The following is a 19541-nucleotide window of genomic DNA, read 5'->3' as shown; positions in this document are numbered from 1 at the left end:
ACAAGCGTACCTCAAAAAAGAAGAAAAAACGCAAATAAACAATCTAAACTTACACCTAAAGGAACTAGAGAAATAAGAACAAACAAAACCCAAAGTTAGCAGAAGGAAACAAATCATAAAGATCAGAGCAGAAATAAATGAAATAGAAACAAAGAAAACAATAGCAAAGATCAATAAAACTAAAAGCTTATTCTTTGAGAAGATAAACAAAATTGATAAACCATTAGCCAAACTCATCAAGGAAAAGAGGGAGAGGACTCAAATGAATAAAATTAGAAATGAAAAAGGAGAAGTTACAACAGACACCGCAGAAATACAACGCATCCTGAGAAACTACTACAAGCGACTCTATGCCAATAAAATGGACAACCTGGAAGAAATGGACAAATTCTTAGAAAGGTATAACCTTCCAAGACTGAACCAGGAAGAAACAGAAAATATGATCAGACCAATCACAAGTAATGAAATTGAAACTGTGATTAAAAATCTTCCAACAAACAAAAGTCCAGGACCAGATGGCTTCACAGGTGAATTCTATCAAACATTTAGAAAAGAGCTAACACCCATCCTTCTCAAACTCTTCCAAAAAATTACAGAGGAAGGAACACTTCCAAACTCATTCTATGAGGCCACCATCACCCTGATACCAAAACCAGACAAAGATACTACAAAAATAGAAAATTACAGACCAATATCACTGATGAATATAGATGCAAAAATCCTCAACAAAATACTAGCAAACAGAATCCAACAGCACATTAAAAGGATCATACACCATGATCAAATGGGATTTATCCCAGGGATGCAAGGATTCTTCAGTATATGCAAATCAATCAATGTGATACACCATATTAACAAATTGAAGAATAAAAAACATATGATCATATCAATAGATGCAGAAAAAGCTTTTGACAAAATTCAACATCCATTTATGATAAAAACTTTCCAGAAAGTGGGCATAGAGGGAACCTACCTCAACATAATAAAGGCCATATACGACAAAACCACAGCAAACATCCTTCTCAATCGTGAAAAACTGAAAGCATTTCCTCTAAGGTCAGGAACAAGACAAGGATGTCCACTCTCACCACTATTATTCAACATAGTTTTGGAAGTTTTAGCCACGGCAATAGAGAAGAAAAAGAAATAAAAGGAATACAAATTGGAAAAGAAGATGTAAAACTGTCACTGTTTGCAGATGACATGATACTATACCTAGAGAATCCTAAAAATGCCACCAGAAAACTACTGGAGCCAATCAATGAATTTGGTAAAGTTGCAGGTTACAAAATTAATGCACAGAAATCTCTTGCATTCCTATACACTGTGATGAAAAATCTGAAAAAGAAATTAAGGAAACACTCCCATTTACCATTGCAACAAAAATAATAAAATATGTAGGAATAAACCTACCTAGGGAGACAAAAGACCTGTATGTAGAAAACTATGACACTGATGAAAGAAATTAAAGATGATACCAACAGGTGGAGAAATATACCATGTTCTAGGATTGGAAGAATCAATATTGTGAAAATGACTATACTCCCCAAAGCAATTTACAGATTCAATGCAATCCCTATCAAATTACCAATGGCATTTTTTATGGAACTAGAACAAAAAAATTTAAAATTTGTATGGAGACACAAAATACCCCGAATAGCCAAAGCAGTGTTGAGGGAAAAAAACGGAGCTGGAGGAATCAGACTCCCTGACTTCAGACTATACTACAAAGCTACAGTAATCAAGACAATATGGTACTGGCACAAAAACAGAAACATAGATCAATGGAACAAGATAGAAAACCCAGAGATAAACCCATGCACCTATGGTCAACTAATCTATGACAAAGGAGGCAAGGATATACAATGGAGAAAAGACAGTGTCTTCAATAAGTGGTGTTGGGAAAACTGGACAGCTACATGTAAAAGAATGAAATTAGAACACTCCCTAACACCATACACAAAAATAAACTCAAAGTGGATTCGAGACCTAAATGTAAGACCAGACACTATAAAACTCTTAGAGGAAAACATAGGAAGAACACTCTTTGACATAAATCACAGCAAGATCTTTTTTGATCCACCTCCTAGAGTAATGGAAATAAAAACAAAAATAAACAAGTGGGACCTAATGAAACTTCAAAGCTTTTGCACAGGAAAGGAAACCATAAACAAGACGAAAAGACAACCCTCAGAATGGGAGAAAATATTTGCAAACGAATCAACGGACAAAGGATTAGTCTCCAAAATATATAAACAGCTCATGCCACTCAAAATTAAAGAAACAAACAATCCAATCCAAAAATGGTCAGAAGACCTAAATAGACATTTCTCCAAAGAAGATATACAGATGGCCAAGAAGCACATGAAAAGCTGCTCAACATCACTAATTATTAGAGAAATACAAATCAAAACTACAATGAGGTATCACCTCACACCAGTTAGAATGGGCATCATCAGAGAATCTACAAACAACAAATGCTGGAGAGGGTGTGGAGAAAAGGAAACCCTCCTGCACTGTTGGTGGGAATGTAAATTGATACAGCCACTATGGAGAACAGTATGGAGTTTCCTTAAAAAACTAAAAATAGAATTACCATATGATCCAGCAATCCCACTACTGGGCATATACCCAGAGAAAACCATAATTCAAAAAGACGCATGCACCCCAATGTTCATTGCAGCACTATTTAAAATAGCCAGGTCATGGGGCTTCCCTGGTGGCGCAGTGGTTGGGAATCTGCCTGCCAATGCAGAGGACACGGGTTCGAGCCCTGGTCTGGGAGGATCGCACATGCCACGGAGCAACTAGGCCCGTGAGCCACAACTACTGAGCCTGCGCGTCTGGAGCCTGTGCTCCACAACAAGAGAGGCCGCGATAGTGAGAGGCCCGCGCATCGCGATGAAGAGTGGCCCCCACTTGCCACAACTAGAGAAAGCCCTCGCACAGAAACGAAGACCCAACACAGCCAAAAATAAATAATAAATAAATAACAAATAAATTTTAAAAAAAAATAGCCAGGTCATGGAAGCAACCTAAATGCCCATCAACAGATGAACGGATAAAGAAGTTGTGGTACATATATATAATAGAATATTACTCAGCCATAAAAAGGAACGAAATTGGGTCATTTGTGGAGACGTGTTTGGATCCAGAGACTGTCATACCGAGTTAAGTAAGTCAGAAAGGGAAAAACAAGTATCGTATATTAACGCATGTATGTGGAACCTAAAAAATGGTACAGATGAACCGGTTTACAGGGCAGAAATTGAGACACAGATGTAGAGAACAAACGTATGGACACCAAGGGGGAAAGCCGTGGGGGTGTGGGGATGGTGGTGTGCTGAATTGGGCGATTGGGATTGACATGTATACACTGATGTGTATAAAATTGATGACTAATAAGAACCTGCTGTATAAAAAAATAAATAAAATAAAATTAAAAAATTAAAAAAACCAAAAAACAAAAAACAACTAATACTAAACTTTCTTTGGGTTATTTGTATGGAACTATGTTAATATAAATGTTTCAGACATTACATGAAATTCCTAAAAATCTTATATGTTCTGGTATAATGTTATAAGTCATAATTCTAGTTATTATTTTAAAATGTATATCTCAGAAATAACTAAATTTCCTTGTCAATTGCATTATTTTGAACTTTCATCAAATCTTTAACCGTGGTCATTTTTAAATCTTTTGTCATTTACAGACAGTTCTGGTTGTACTCTGATGGTTTTGCAAAAATGTTCCTATAAAAGGGTTTCATCTTCAAGGAATTCATGGAAAAGAGTCTGACAAGCTCAGGTTTCTGGTACATGACTATACTGCTGAACTGAATGAATAAGCATTTTCAGAACTCTAATGGAAAACTGATGAATTCATAAAAGTGCTAATAAAAGATCAAGATAAAAAAAATTAATTACATGGGACTGAGTGAACTGATGAGTATGATTATAATTTTGTGACTTTCTGTTTGAATAAATAAATAAATAAATAATAAATCCACTATGTATGTTAAAAAAAAAGAAAAGAAATCCATGGGACAATTTTAGTGTAGGTACAGGCAATCCTACAAATTTCAATAATTCTGAAAGAAGTAAACGCATACAGTAAAATAACTGAAGTTTATAATATGACCTTCAGTCATCCTAAAAAGATTACATTAAATGTTAGAGTTGAGGCTTCCCTGGTGGCGCAGTGGTTGAGAGTCTGCCTGCCAATGCAGGGGACACGGGTTCGAGCCCTGGTCTGGGAAGATCCCACATGCCGCGGAGCAACTGGGCCCGTGAGCCACAACTACTGAGCCTGCGCGTCCGGAGCCTGTGCTCCGCAAGAAGAGAGGCCGCGATAGTGAGAGGCCCTTGCACCGCGATGAAGAGTGGCCCCCGCTTGCCACAGCTAGAGAAAGCCCTCGCACAGAAGCGAAGACCCAACACAGCCATAAATAAATAAATAAATAAAATAAATTTAAAAAAAAAATGTTAGAGTTGAACCTCTTCTTAAATGATAACAATATTAATACTAATAATAACAAAAGCAAACATTTGTAAAGTGCTTAAGAGTTTATAAAGCACTTTCCAAAAAGTATGCTTCATACTGAGATCATCTAGTCTAGCTTCCTTATGGACAAATAATAAAACTAAATCCCAAAGAAAGATAACTTGCCCAAAGTCACGTAGCTTATCAGTGGCAGACCTGAAACTAGGATCCTGGTTCTCTGAATCTGGATTAATGCTTCTCTCATACACCATGTCCCCTTGTTTAGAACAAACTGCTTATGTGGGTCAGAAAGAATATAATTTAGAAATATTTGCACCTAAAATGGTGTTTTAAATATTCAGATACTTAAAGAGCTACTTGATCATTTCTACAGAATGCAATTGTCTAAAATACAGATTCCTCGAGGGCTTCAGAAAATCTAGGTTTTACCCTGCTCCCACTATCGTGGTAAATGTTATCAGTTTTTGTTTTGTTAGGCAATCACTATTACAAAAAATTCACACAAAACATTCTGTGAATTTCCAATCTTATAAAGACAAGAAAATAAGTTTATAATTTTATAAAACTAACCACTGCTTTTTGAAATACCATTTTAATGAAATCCAAATATGAAAATTTAAGTATCAAATTTTCCAATGGGAGTGATTTGTATTACAAAATGACTTAACCACAGAGATTTCAAAAACAGCAATTTTTCTTTCTGCATTTATAATAAGATTCAATTCACCACTGTTCTCCTTACATGTATCTTTACTTGTGAGAAATGAGGTCCAACCGAAAAACTATATGCCTGTGTTTGATTCTTCATTAACTCATGGTTTACATATATCAAGTTGTGACTGAGGATGTTTATAGAGGAATTAATCTAGGCAGACCATGGCACAGTTGATTTTAATGAACGAATATAACAAAATATTTGCTAAATGAGTGTCATTATATAAAAGCGTACATTACATCACACATACAGACATCCAAGCAAAGAGCTTTCATTGCAAACTCTGAAACTCTGAAGTTCGTGAAATACATTAGGATACAATATTATTTTGTGCTTAAGCTGTATGTGTTGTGTGTGAATCTCATGATACTTTTGAGATATTTGGGATGAATCCAAATTGTTTATTTCCCTAAGGGGAGAAAATGAAAGTCTCATAGATATTCCAAGTTATAAGGGTATTAATTCCCATAACTCCTAATAATATTAACAAACATTTCTTCTTTAGGCTACTTTTCTCAAATAGTGCATATTTTCTTTTTTTTTACTTTTAATTTTAAAAAATTCCTATAAAGGATTAATTACATGGCAATACATTATCCTTGAGAAGAATGATAGAAATAAACACAAATGCCTTAAACCTGTACCATAATTACATTATAAAATTCTGAAATTTGTTTATACTACAATCATGATCATACCAGATTGCAAGCAATGAAAAAAGTAGAGCATATGTTTTTATTGTCTCAACGTCACAGTGCATACCTAAAGTTAAATGATCAAATGTATGGAAGATACTACATACACACACATTCACAAATATACTCTTTCCCTCATATACATAAATATTTTAATATGGTTTAATGCTTCCTCAGTTTACTAATTTGTGATCTTTTTATATTGGGGACATATCTAAGAACCCAGGCAAGGTAACTCTAGGTACTCTGCTTTTAATCACAGTAACATTGTGAAACATTGTTTTCCTCTCCTCTGCAAAGAGCTTTGATTAACATGTGGCACACCTGTGGTGTAATGTAAGTGTGTTGGCTGCATGAAGTTTAGACAAATGCTTATTGTTATTGAGAACATGGCTGTTCTCCAAAAAAGTTAGATCATCACCTTTGACATATTGTCAGAGAATATAAGTACAAAAACAGGGTGATTCAAACAGATTGGAAGACTTTTAAAATGTTCTAGACTACCTGACTTCTTATGGGGATTCATGAACAACCTTGGGTTTACATCTCCTTGTGGTCTTGAGGAAAGAAGTAACACTGTGGCTTCACTTCTACCTTCAGTGGAGATGTATACTCTAGGATGAATCAGCAACAATACTGATGTGGAATACTGATGTCCCTTTGACATGAGGGACTCAAAGGGAACATCTGTAAGATTATTGGAAATAAACATGAAAGTTCCTGTATAAATTTATTTTATTACATATTCATATAAAAACTATCTATCAAGTACTAAATGTTTGCAAGTGTTCAATTCTTTTTGAATCACTGTGTGTTGCTTTTTATGTATTTGCAGTCCTATGGAGCAACTACTCTAAGAGTCACATATATCACAGTATGGTGAAATGTATATCATCCACATGCCCAGGTCCATGAAATCTCACCTTACATAATTTTTATAAATCACATTAATTTTGACTCTAAGCCCCCACTCATTAGAATAGATGGAGGAATGTGGGTGACCTCCCCCTCTCCAAGTTCCTATTCTAGGCACTTTGAGTTGCCTAAAAATTAGGAGTGACTGCTGTAAGCCTCGGTGACTGCCATCATTGACATCAGACCTTCTGCCAAATGTTGTTTTCATGGATCCTGACCTTCCACATTTGGCAGGCACTGAAATGCCTCTCAGATTAGTCTTCCAAGCGATCACATGTCACACCAGAGAGATTCTATCAGTGTGCTTAAGGTAACAGTGCTTAGAGTCAAGACTCCATGGCCATCCTGTAATTACCATGCCATGCACAATGCACAAGGAGCATGACCTTCCAACACTTGCAGAAACTTAAGAAAATCCAAACCTGTATGAGTTTTAAGAAAGGTTATCCCTCTTTCCTCTAGTCTTGTCTCTCCAAAGCAGCAACATCAACCCCCTGACCTCTAGGATCACCCAGAGAATTAAGCCTCTTTAAAGGAGATAACTCACAAGAAAAATTGTTAATTCCCTGGAAAGGAGCTTAGAACTCAACCTTCCTATTTTTAAATGTTTGGGTGAGAGGAAACGTGTGGTGTGTGTATGTAGAGAAACGTCATCTATTTAGTCTAGTGAGAATCTTTTTCAGCAGCAAGAGCAATGTAGAAATTACTATAGAAATACATCATCCTCTCAGGTAGCCATTTTTTAATTCCACAGTGATCAGAATCTCCAGGGAGGAGGAAGAATATATTTATGAAAGAGCATAGTCTCCAGAGGGAAATCTCTACTTACTAGTCCTGTGTCCTTGGGCAAGTTTCCTCTCTCTGTCTTTTCTCATCTTGGAGAAACTGTGACAATTAAATGAGTTGATGTATCAGAAGCACTTACATGCCAGATGCATAGTAAGTGCTCGATAAATATTTTCAATTATTGTTAAAATTGTCAGATAACATAAGAAGACATTTATTTCTTAAATATATTCTTTATATGAGAAAAAGAATATTCTTTATGGGTAGTCTGTCCACTGGGATAATTTTTGGTTTTTCACTTTGGAGACAAGAAGTTTCCATTCTGTGTTGAGCAAATTTTTGGATCCTGCCTTTTTTAGCTTGAAAGAAACAAATGGTGGAATGATATTTTGTTGTCTTTTTGATACTCTTGAGCACATTTCACTCCTGTACTCCCCTGACAAATGTCCAGACTTCTGTTAATACTTGTCACATGTACTTGTAAGACAGGGGTCTGCGTCTTACTTTCTCTTTTCTTCCAGTTTTATTGAGATATAATTGACATACAGCACTGTATAGGTTTATGGTGTAAAACACAATGATCTGACTTACATACAACACGAAATGATTACCACAATAAGTTTAGTGAACATCCATCATCTTATATAGCTACAAAGAATAGCATCTGTTTTTTCTATTTTATAAAGAAATAGAAAAAAATTTTGCCTTGTGGTGAGAACTCAGGATTTTCTCTCAAAAATTTTCATGTATGATGTACAGTTGTGCTAGTTATATTTATCATGTTGTACATTACATCCCTAGTATTTATTTATCTTATAACAGTAAATATGTACCTTATGACCACCTTAAACCAATTCCCCCTGCCCCCATCCTATGCCTCTGGTAACCACAAATCTGATCCCTTTTTCTATGACTTTGTTTGATTCTTTGTTTCTGAAGTATAATTAACCTACAACACTATGTTAATTCCTGTTACACAACATAGTGACTTGATATTTCTATATATTTCAAAATGATCACCATGATAATTCTAGTTACCATCTGTCACCACACAAAGATACTACATAATTATTGATTATTCTCTACACTGTATGTTTCAAACTTGTGATTCATTTATTTTGTAATTGAAAGTCTGTACCTCAATCTCCCTCAACTATTTCTCTCCTCCTCCCACCCCCATTCCCTCTGGCAACCACCATTTGTTCTCTGTATCTATGTCTCTGTTTCTGTTTTGTTGTGTTTGTCTATTTGTTTTGTTTTGTTTTTTAGATTCCACATATAAGTGAAATCACACAGTACTTATCTCTGTCTGACTTATTTTACTTAAAACAATACTTTCTAGGCTCACTCATGTGGTCACAAATGATAAGATTTCATTCTTTTTATGATTAAATAATATTCCACTATATATATGTATATACTACATCTTCAATATTCATTCATCTATCGATGGACACTTGGGTTGCTTCCATATCTTGACTATTGTAAATAATGCTGCAAAAACATAGGGGTGCATATATCATATCTAACTACTGTATTTGTCTTTTTAGGATAAATATCCAGGAGTGAAATTGCTAGATTATATGATAGTTCTATTTTTACCTTTTTGAGGAATCTCTATAATTTTTTCCATAGTGGATGCACCAATTTAAATTCCCAGCAACAGTGCATGAGAGTACCCTTTTCTCCAATATTTGCCAAAACTTATTTTTTTGTTCTTGATAATTGTTATTTTTGACAGGTGTGAGGTGATATCTCATTTTAGTTTTTATTTGCATTTCCCTGATGATTAGTGGTGTTGAGCATCTTTTAATATATTAATATATTTGTTGGCTATCTGTATGTTATTTTTGGAAAAATGTATATTCAGGTCCTCTGCCCATGTTTTAATCAGATTTTTAGCTTTTTGATGGTAAATTGTATATTTTGGATATTAACCTCTTACCAGATATATCATTTGCAAATATCTTCTCCCATTCAGTATGCAGCCTTTTCATTTCATTGATAGTTTCCTTTGCTGTGTAAAATATTTTTGTTGATGTAGTCCCATTTGTTTATTTTTTTCTATTGTTTCCCTTGCCTGAGGAGACATATCTAAAAAATATTGCTAATGCAGATTTCACAGAGTATTACCTATATTTTCTTCTAGAAGTTTTATGGTTTCAGGTCTTACATTTAAGTATTTAATCCATTTTTAGTTTACTTTTGTATATGGTGTTAGAAAGTAATCCCATTTTATTATTTTGCATGTAACTGTCCAGTTTTCCCAGTAACATTTACTGAAGAGGCTGTCTTTTCTCCATTGCATATTCATGTCTCCTTTGTCATAGATTAATTGCCCATATAAGTGTGTCTGTATCATAGAGTTTTGATTTGTAGTATAGTATAGCTTTGTAGTATAGTTTGAAATCAGGGAGCATGATACTTTGGGCTATTTAGGGTCACATTTTTTAATTATTTGTTCTAATTCTGTGAAAAATGCCATTGTTATTTGATAGAGATTGCATTGAATCTGTAGATTGCCTTGGGTTGTATGGTCATTTTAGCAATATTGATTCTTCCTATCCATGAGCATAGTATGTCCTTGCATCTGCTTGTGTCCTCTTCAGTTTCATTCATCACTGAGCTATAGTTTTCAGAGTACAGGTCTTTTACCTACTTAGTTAGATTTATTCCTAGGTATTTTACTCTTTTTGATGTGATGATAAATAGGATTGCTTTCTTAATTTCTTTTTCTAATAGTTCCTTTATAGTGTATAAAATTGCAACAGATTCCTATATATTAATCTTGTGTCCTGCACTTTACAGAATTCTTTAATGAGTTCTAGTAGTTTTCTTGGTGACATCTTTAGGATTTTCTATATAGAGTACCATGTCATTGGTAAGCAAAAACAGTTTTACTTCTTCCTTTCCACATTGGATTCCTGATTGCTGTGGCTAGGACTTTCAATATTATGTTGAATAAAAGTCTTGAGAGTGGGCATCCTTGTCTTGCTCCTGATCTTAGAATAAATGCTTTCACCTTTTTATCATTGAGTATAATGTTATCTGTGGGCTTGTCATATACAGCCTTTATTATATTGAGGTATATTCCTTCTATGTCCATTTTCTGGAGAGCTTTTTATCTGGAGAGCTTTTTATCATAAATGGATGTTAAATTTTGTCAAAAGCTTTTTCTGCACCTATTGAGATGACCATATGATTTTTATGCTTCAATTTGTTAATGTGGTATATTAAATTATTTTGCAGATATTGAACTATCCTTGTGTCCTTGGAATAAATCTCACTTGATCATTATGTATGATCTATTTAATGTATTGTTGGATTTGGTGTGCTAATATTTTGTAGAGAATTTTTGCATCTATGTTCATCAGTGATATTCGCCTGTAATTTTCTTTTTTGTGTGATATCTTTGTCTGATTTTGCTAACAGGGTGATGCTGGCCTCTTAGAATTAGTTCAGAAGCATTATGTGCTCTGCAAATTTATTGAATAGTTTGAGAAAACTAAGTATTAACTCTTCTCTACATGTTTGGTAGAATTCACCTGTGAAGCCATCTGTTCCTGACCTTTGTTTGATGGAAGCTTTTTAAATTACTGATTCAGTTTCATTACTGATAATTGGTCTGTTCATATTTTCTATTTCTTCCTTGTTCAGTCTTGGGAGATTGTACATTTCTAGGAATTTTTTCCATTTCTTTTATGTTGTCCATTTTATTGGCATATAGTTGTTCATAGTAAGCTCTTATGATCCTTTGTATTTCTGTGGTGTCACCTGTAACTTCTTTTTCGTTTTTCATTTTATTGATTTGGGTCCTCTCTCTTTTTTTCTTGATGAGCCTGGCTAAAGCTTTATCGATTTGGTTCATCTTTTCAAAGAACTAACTCTTAGTTTTATTGACCTTTCTCTATTTAATTTATTTCAGCTCTGATCTTTATTTCTTTCCTTCTACTAACTTTGGGTTTTGTTAATTCTTCTTTTCCTAGTTCCTGTAGGTGTAAGGTTAGGCTTTTAATTTGAGATTTTTCTTGTTTCCTGAGAAAAGCTTGTGCAGTAAGTCCCTTACATACGAAAAATTCCATCCTGAGAGCTCATTCTTAAGTCCAACAAAGTTAGCATAGGTACCCAACTAACACAATTGGCTATATACTGCTAGTTTTACACTTGGCTTGCGGACTTCCTGGGCTTGAAATAAAGATACTGTACTACTGTACTCTATACAGTACTGTACAGTAAAGTACACAAAAGCACAACCACTCATAGAGAATGCATGTATGAGACAATGTATGCCAGACACGTGAACTAACTTACGTTATTGGACATGCAAACGCATGTTCACATCTTTGAAAGATCACGACTTGAAGGTTTGTATGTATGGAACTTACTGTATGATATTTCTATAAACTACTCTCTTAGAAATGCTTTTGCTGAAACCCACAGATTTTGGATCATTGTAATTTCATTTGCACTTATCTCCAGGTACTTTTCATTTTCTCTTTGAGATCTTCAGTAATCCACTGGTTGTTTATTGCACATTGTTTAGCCTCCTTGTGTTTGTGATTTTTGCAGTTTTTTTCCATGTAATTGATTTCTAGTCTAGTCTCATAACATTGTGGTCAGAAAAGATGGTTGATATATGATTTCAATTTTCTTAAACTTACCAAGACTTGTTTTGTCATCTAGCATGTGATCTGTCCTGGAGAATGTTTCATGTGCACTTGAAAAGAATTTATATTCTGCTGCTGATCTAATGTGTCATTTAAGGCCAGTGTTTCCTTACTGATTTTCTGTCTGGATGATCAGTCCAATGATGTAAGTGGAGTGTTAAAAAGTCCCCTACAATTATTGTGTTATTGTCAATTTCTCATTTTATGTCTGTTAATATTTGCTTTATGTATTTATGTACTAATGTTGGGTGCATATATATTTACAATTATTATATATTCTTCTTGTATATATCCCTTTATCATTATGTAATGTCTTTTTTTGTCTCTTATTACAGTCTTTATTTTAAGGTCTATTTTGTTTGATGGAAGTATTGCTACCCCTGCTTTCTTTTCGTTTCCATGTGCATGGCATATCTTTTGCCATCTTCCCATTTTCAGTTCACATGTGTCTTGAGATCTTAAGGGAATCTCTTGTAGGCAACATATATATGAGCCTTATTTTTGTATCCATTCAGCCACTCTATGTCTTTTGATTGGAGCATATATTCCATTTATATCTAAAGTAATTATTGGGCTTCCCTGGTTGTGCAGTGGTTAAGAACCCACCTGCCAGTGCAGGGGACACGGGTTAGAGCCCTGGTACAGGAAGATCCCATGTGCAGCAGAGCAACTGGGCCTGTGCACCACAACTGCTGAGCCTGTGCTCTAGAGCCCGTGTGCCACAACTACTGAAGCCTGCATGCCTAGATCCCATGCTCCCCAACAAGAGAAGCCACTGCAATGAGAAACCCATGCACTGCAATGAAGAGTAGCGCCCACTTACTGCAACTAGAGAAAACCCACACACAGCGACGAAGACCTAACACAACCAAAAATAAAAACAAATAAATAAATAAATTTATTTTTTATATAAATAAATAAATAAAGTAATTATTGATAGATATAGTTCTTTTTGTTGCTTTCTTCTTCTTTTGGTCTCTTCCCTTGTGATTTGATAAATATCTTCAGTGGTATGTTTGGATTCATTTCTGTCTTTGGTGTTCCGTATCTATTATGGATTTTTGGTTTGTGGTTATCATGGGTTTTATATATAACAATCTATATATATGCATGTTATATAAGTTGCTGATTTCTTAACTTTGAATGCATTTTTCCAACCATGAAATTTTACTTCTCCCCCATTTATTGTTTTTGACATCATATTTTACATCTTTTTGTTTTGTGTATCCCCTTAACTACTTATCATGTATACAGCTGATTTTACAACTTTTGTCTTTTAACCTTCCTTCTAGCTTTATATGTTGTTGATTTACTACCATTATTGCATATTTGCCTTTACCAATGAGATTTTTCATTTCTTAATTTTCATATTTCTAGCTGAGGCCTTTCTTTTTCTGCTTAGAGAAATCCCTTTAACAGTTCTTTTAAATCTGGTTTTGTGCTCCTGAACTCTTTCTGTTTTTGCTTGCCTGTAGAACTTTTAATATCTCCTTCAAATCTGAATGTTAGCCTTGTCAGGTTGAGTATTCTTCATGATAGGTTTTTCCCCTTCATCCCTTTAAATATATCATGGCCCACACCTCTACCTGCAGAGTTTCTACCTAAAAGTCAATGATAGTATTATGGGAGTTTCATTGTATGTAACTTGCTACTTTTCCCTTGTTGCTTTTAATATTCCCTTTTTCTTTTTTTTTCATTTTAATTACAGTGTGTCTTTGTGTAGTCATTTTTGGTTTGATCCTGCTTGCAAAGTCTCTGTGCTTCCTGGACCTGGATGTATTTTTCATTTCCCAAGTTAGTTAAGTTTTCAGCTATTATGTCTTCAAATATGTTCTTTGCCACTTCCTCTTTCTCTTCTCATTCTGGGACCCCTATAATGAGAATGTTATTATGCTTGATGTTGTCTCAGAGGTCTCTTAAACTGTTCCCATTTTTTAAAATTCTGTGTTCTTTTTTCTGTTTAGCTAAAACAATTTCCACTACTCTGTCTTCCACTTTGCTGATCTGTTCCTATGTATCATCTAATCTACTGTTGATTCATTCAAGTTTAATTTTTAGTTCATTTATTATATTCTTCATCTCTGTTTGGTTCTTCTTTATATTTTCTAACTCTTTTTTTTTACTATTCTCACTGTGTTCATCCACTTTTTGTCCTGAGTTATTTGAGCATCTTTATGATCACCACCATGAATGCTTTATTGGGTAGATTGCTTATCTCCAATTAAATGAGTTCTTCTTCTGGGGTTTTATCTTGTTACTTCATTTGGAACATATTGCTCTGTCACTTCATTTTGTCTAATTTGCTGTTTTTATTTCTATGTATTTGGTATACTGCTTATATTTCCCTATCTTAGAGAAGTGGCCTTATGTAGGAGACATGCTATGGGGCACAGCAACACACTCCCTTCTTGTCACCAGAGCTATATGCTCTCAGGGTGCCCCCTATATGGGCTATCTGGGTCTTCCTGCTGTGATAAGCTGACTACTACGGATACTGGTAGGTGTATCTGTCTCCTGGGCCAGTTGGTTGCCAGCCCCTGCCTTGTGTGGAGACTACTGGCTTCTGGTGGGTAAGGCATAATCCTGCCATGACTAGGTGCATGACCAGGGAAATCCTGGTCCTGGTGCCAGCCCACTGGTGAGATGGGCTATGTCATAAGGTGGCTGGCTGCAGGGTTAGGATCCTGGAGCTAGTATCCACCTGCTGTTGAGCTGGGCCATGGCCAAGGCAGATGGCTGAGGGGCTCAAAGTGTCCTAGAGCTGGTTTCAACATCCTCATGGGAGGATATGGTGCCTTGGGCATCCTGACGCTGGTGCCTTCCCACTCGTGGGTAAGGCTTGGTCCCAGGGATACTACCAGCTCCTTGTGTGCAGAGTTAGGACCTGAGGTATTTGACTATGGTTGGGAGTCCCAGAGCTAGTGTCAACTCAATGGTGGGTGGAGCTGGGACCAAGAGGGTCCTTGGGCTAGTTCTGGCCCAATGGGCACAACTGAATCCTGGTATATCTGGCTGCAGTGTGCAGGGGGTCCCAGAGTTGATGTCCACCCACATGTGGGAAGGGCTGGGACCCAAATATCCCAGGGCTAATTCCCATCCCTGGGGGGTAAGGCTGGACCCCAGGGTTAGTGCTGGCCCACTGGTGGGTGGAGCTGGATCCTGGTTATTCTGGCTCTGGGGCCTTGATTTCACAGACCTGGTGCTGGCCTGTTGTGTGTTGGGCTGGATTTTGTGTGCTGTGGTGAACAAGGCCAGGCCCTTGGAAGCTCAGGGGGTCCTAAATCAGCCAGCCTGCTAGAGGGAGGATCCCAAAATGGTGTTGCCAGCATCAGTGCCCTCATGGTAGGATGAGTTTACAAAAATAGCTGCTGTCAGTGTCGATGTCCCTAGGGTGAGCCCCAATTGCTTCCTCTCTGGGAGGCTCTCCAAGATCAGAAGATCAGCAAGTGGGTCTAACCCAAGTTTGTTTCAAATTGTTGCTTCTGCCCTGGGTCTCAGAGCTTGTGAGATTTTGTGTGTGCCCTTTAAGAGTACAGTCTCTATTTCCCACAGCCCTTCAGCTCTCCTGAAACTAAGCCCCACTGGCCTTGAAAGCCAAACAGTCTAGAAGCTTGTCTTTCTAGTGCAGGATCTCTGGGCTGGGGAGCTTAATGTGGGGCTCAGACCCTTCATTCCTTGTGGAGAACCTCTGCAATTGTAATTATTCTCCTGTTTGTGGGTCACCTATCCAGGGGTATGGCTCTTGACTATACTGTGTCTCCACTTCTCCTACCCATCTTGTTGTGGTTCCTTCTTTACTTTAGTTGTAAAATATCTTTTCTGCTAGTGTTCAGGTTGTTCTCATCAATGGTTGCTCTGTAAGTATTTGTAATTCTGGTGTGCCTGTGGAAGGAGTTGAGATCAGGGTCTTCCTACTTTGCCATCTTGGCCACTCCACCTGTGTATAACTTTTTGATAAAGCAAAGATAGTATTGTTCTCCTGTACATTTTTAAATGTGTAGACAATTCATCTATGTTCATCTATTTTCAATTTGCATTTTGTTTCTTGCAGGGGAAGGTGAAAATTTTGGACCTATTGTTGAGGAACAGGGGTGCAGTTCATTCTGTTGTTCATCCTTTTGTGTAAATAAAGTTATTTTCTCATATGCTCCATAGAACAATATTTCCATTTGGACAGAAAATATAGGCTTTAATATTTTTTTCCAGAAGAATCATTTTGAGGATTAAGGAAAGGGAGCCATGTTTCATTAAGGCACTTAAGGGTACCATTTTTTTAAAGAAAGATCTTCAAGGTGACATAGATAAACTGATAGAGCATATAGGTTATTCTAGGTAATTATTTGATTACATTGTTTTGGAATCATCCATAAATTCAAGAGAGATAGTTTGAAGATCCTCCTTCCTATGCTGAATTTCCAAAGCACCATCCTTGCATTTCACAAATGACTGAAGAACCAAACTACCATGCTCCGAAAATCCATCACGAAATTCTGAGGTCATAAAATAATATACAACTGGATCAAGACAGCAATTTAGATTTGCAAGACACAGGGAAATTATGTGGAAAAATAGAGTGCTCTTAATAAAGGAGCAGTTTGAAAAGATTCGTTGCTTCACCATCATAAAGAAAGGGAAGTTGAGGTGGTAGGGTGTGAAACACACAATGAATACCACTGCACACATCAGGACCATCCACAAAGCCTTTTTTCTCTCTTTGGTATTCTGAGGGGGAACTTGGAATTCCTGTAAAATTTTTCTTGTTCTCCATGTGCAATAAGTAATAATTACAACAGGTAAAACAAACCCTCCAAGTTCAGCTGCAGTTACCATGCCAATAGTAGACACCATGCTAATGTGTTGAAGCCCTAAATCGGCAAAGCAGGATTCAGTATTGTTGGCTAATCCAGCATTTCTCAGAATTGGAAGTGGCAAACAAGCAGTCCCCACGATGACCCAGACGGCAGCACTGATGCCCACATCATACCTACGCTTGCAGTTTCTGGCCCTGAAAGGCTTGAGGAGAAAGAAGCACCTCTAAAGGCTGATGCATGTCAGGAAACAAATACTGGCATACATGTTGAGATACTTTAGGTAGAAGCACAGCAGGCAAAGGGCCCTCTGGAAAGGCCAGTGGTGGCTGATGTAATAGTAAATCCGGAGGGGTAAAGACAGCACATGAGCAAGGTCAGCCACAGAGAGGTTGATCATAAAACTGATGGCTTTATTTTTCTTGTTGATGAAGCGGCACAAAACCCATAAGGCTGCACTGTTCACCAGTAGACCAGGGATAAATATGAGGATGTAAGTGGTTGCATAGAGAGAGTACTGAAATGACATTTGAAGATCAGTGCACTTTGCCCTTGTACTGTTTGCGCTGTTACTTCCCATCTTGGGAATTTGTGTTCCTTCCTTAGGGAAAGCATCAGAGTGATGATTTCTGCAGAAAATAGAGAAAAATAGGGTCAAGGGCATATCAGTCCATGTTTGGGTATACAAATATATTTGTATTCTACCAAAGAGGTATTCAAGTGTGAACTTTCATAAACTCAAAAAGTCTTTTCTATGTAAACTGAAAATATCTTGCCAATCTACAACTGGATAAGAGTACTGTTGAAGATATTTTCAGAATCAAAAAGATCAATGTTTTGGCAATAACTTCAGTCAGGTTTTTCCCTTAGTAGTCAGAGGAAGTAATCAAACTTGCAGAGATAACCAAAAAGTAAGTCTTCCTGGCAAATAGCTGCCAAACATACATTTCAAAATTCTTGTTTTACATTCAGTTTTACAATTATCTCTATCTGTATTTTCAAAGTTTGAGATCCAGCTTTCCCTATCCTCAATGCTGAGAGAGATAAAACTCAATCTATTTTGAAAGACAATCTTATCAGGGATTAGATGACTGCTGAGGTTAGTCGATGAACATTTAGGAATGAAACATGGGATAAAGGTCTGGGGAAGGGCTGCCAGGTCACTAGGCCTTGAAAGATAGGGGCTTGGAAAAGATATTACAACTCAGATAAACTTTGTCTCCTTCAGAATTTGGCTGAGGGCACAATTAGTTCTGCTTATATAGCATGGAACTTTCAGAAGCTTCAGTAACTTTAAAGATCTGTATTTATTAACAGAATTACAGTAGCTTCAGACATTCACATTTATTGAGACTATCCTTGCAACCATTGAAAGCAACTGCCAGAATATGTGACGGACTAGAGGGTATCTGGTAGTAGATGCAGCAAAAGGGGCTGCCTCTACTTCAGCTCTAGCTCTCAGGGCAAGTTCAGTGAAAAAGTTATTAATGTGGATGGTTACATTTTTAACAATCATAATTGTTAGAAGTCCTCCCTTCTAGTGAGACAAAACTCCACATCCCTGACATTTCAACCTAGTTCAGCCTACCAAAGCCAAATAAAATAAAGTCTACTCCCTGTTACACATGACACTCTTCAAATATCTAAAGATAGGAATTCTGTCATCTCTCATGTCTTCCCTTATCCAGGTTAAACGTTCATTCCTAGTATGGCATGGTTCTTTTTCTTGGCTTTCTTTTGGATCAGAACATTTTGCTTTTAGCCAAAAGCCACTACAACACAGCTTATTTTACCCATGAAAAGAACAGTTAAAGAACCCAAATGTTTAATATATTAGGAAATATAACATGCATTTGATTGCAGAAAAAAAGCATAAATGGGATTTTAATACTCTCTTATAATTGTCATCACTTGCATAAACATTTAGTTTGCTTCACAATTATAGAATTAAAAGGAAAATAAGACAGACTTAACATAACTATTGAAAGCAATATAGAGTCTAAGACAGTGCCTACTCAACCCTAAACACAACCAATTAAAAATGTAAAAATCAGAGGGAGAGGAGTCAAGATGGCAGAAGATGAGAACGTGGAATTTGTCACTCCTCACAAATACATCAAGAATACATCTACAGAGAAAGGACCTTCAGATGGTGGAGGAGTAAGACGTGGAGATCATCTTCCTCCCCACAGATACATCAGAAATACATCTACATGTGGAACAACTCTTACAGAACACCTACTGAATGTTTGCAGAAGACCTCAGACTTCCCAAAAGACAAGAAACTCCCCATGTACATGGGTAGGGCAAAAGAAAAAAGAAAAAAAATGGAGACCAAAAGAATAGGGATGGGACCTGCACCTCTGGGAGGGAGCTGTGAAGGAGGAAAAGTTTCCACACACTAAGAAGCCCCTTCACTGGCAGAGATGGGGGAAGGGCTGGGGGGAAGCT

General features: G+C 36.6%; 1 pseudogene; it reads right to left on the bottom strand.

Annotated features, from left to right (window-relative positions):
* Positions 1 to 16610: 16610 nt before the first annotated feature.
* LOC137756342 (putative P2Y purinoceptor 10) lies at positions 16611 to 17670 on the bottom strand (annotated as a pseudogene).
* Between the last annotated feature and the right edge of the window lie 1871 nt (positions 17671 to 19541).

Source organism: Eschrichtius robustus, chromosome X, assembly GCF_028021215.1.
Source record: "Eschrichtius robustus isolate mEscRob2 chromosome X, mEscRob2.pri, whole genome shotgun sequence".
Lineage (NCBI taxonomy): Eukaryota > Metazoa > Chordata > Mammalia > Artiodactyla > Eschrichtiidae > Eschrichtius > Eschrichtius robustus.
This window is presented reverse-complemented; position numbering and strand designations above follow the sequence as displayed.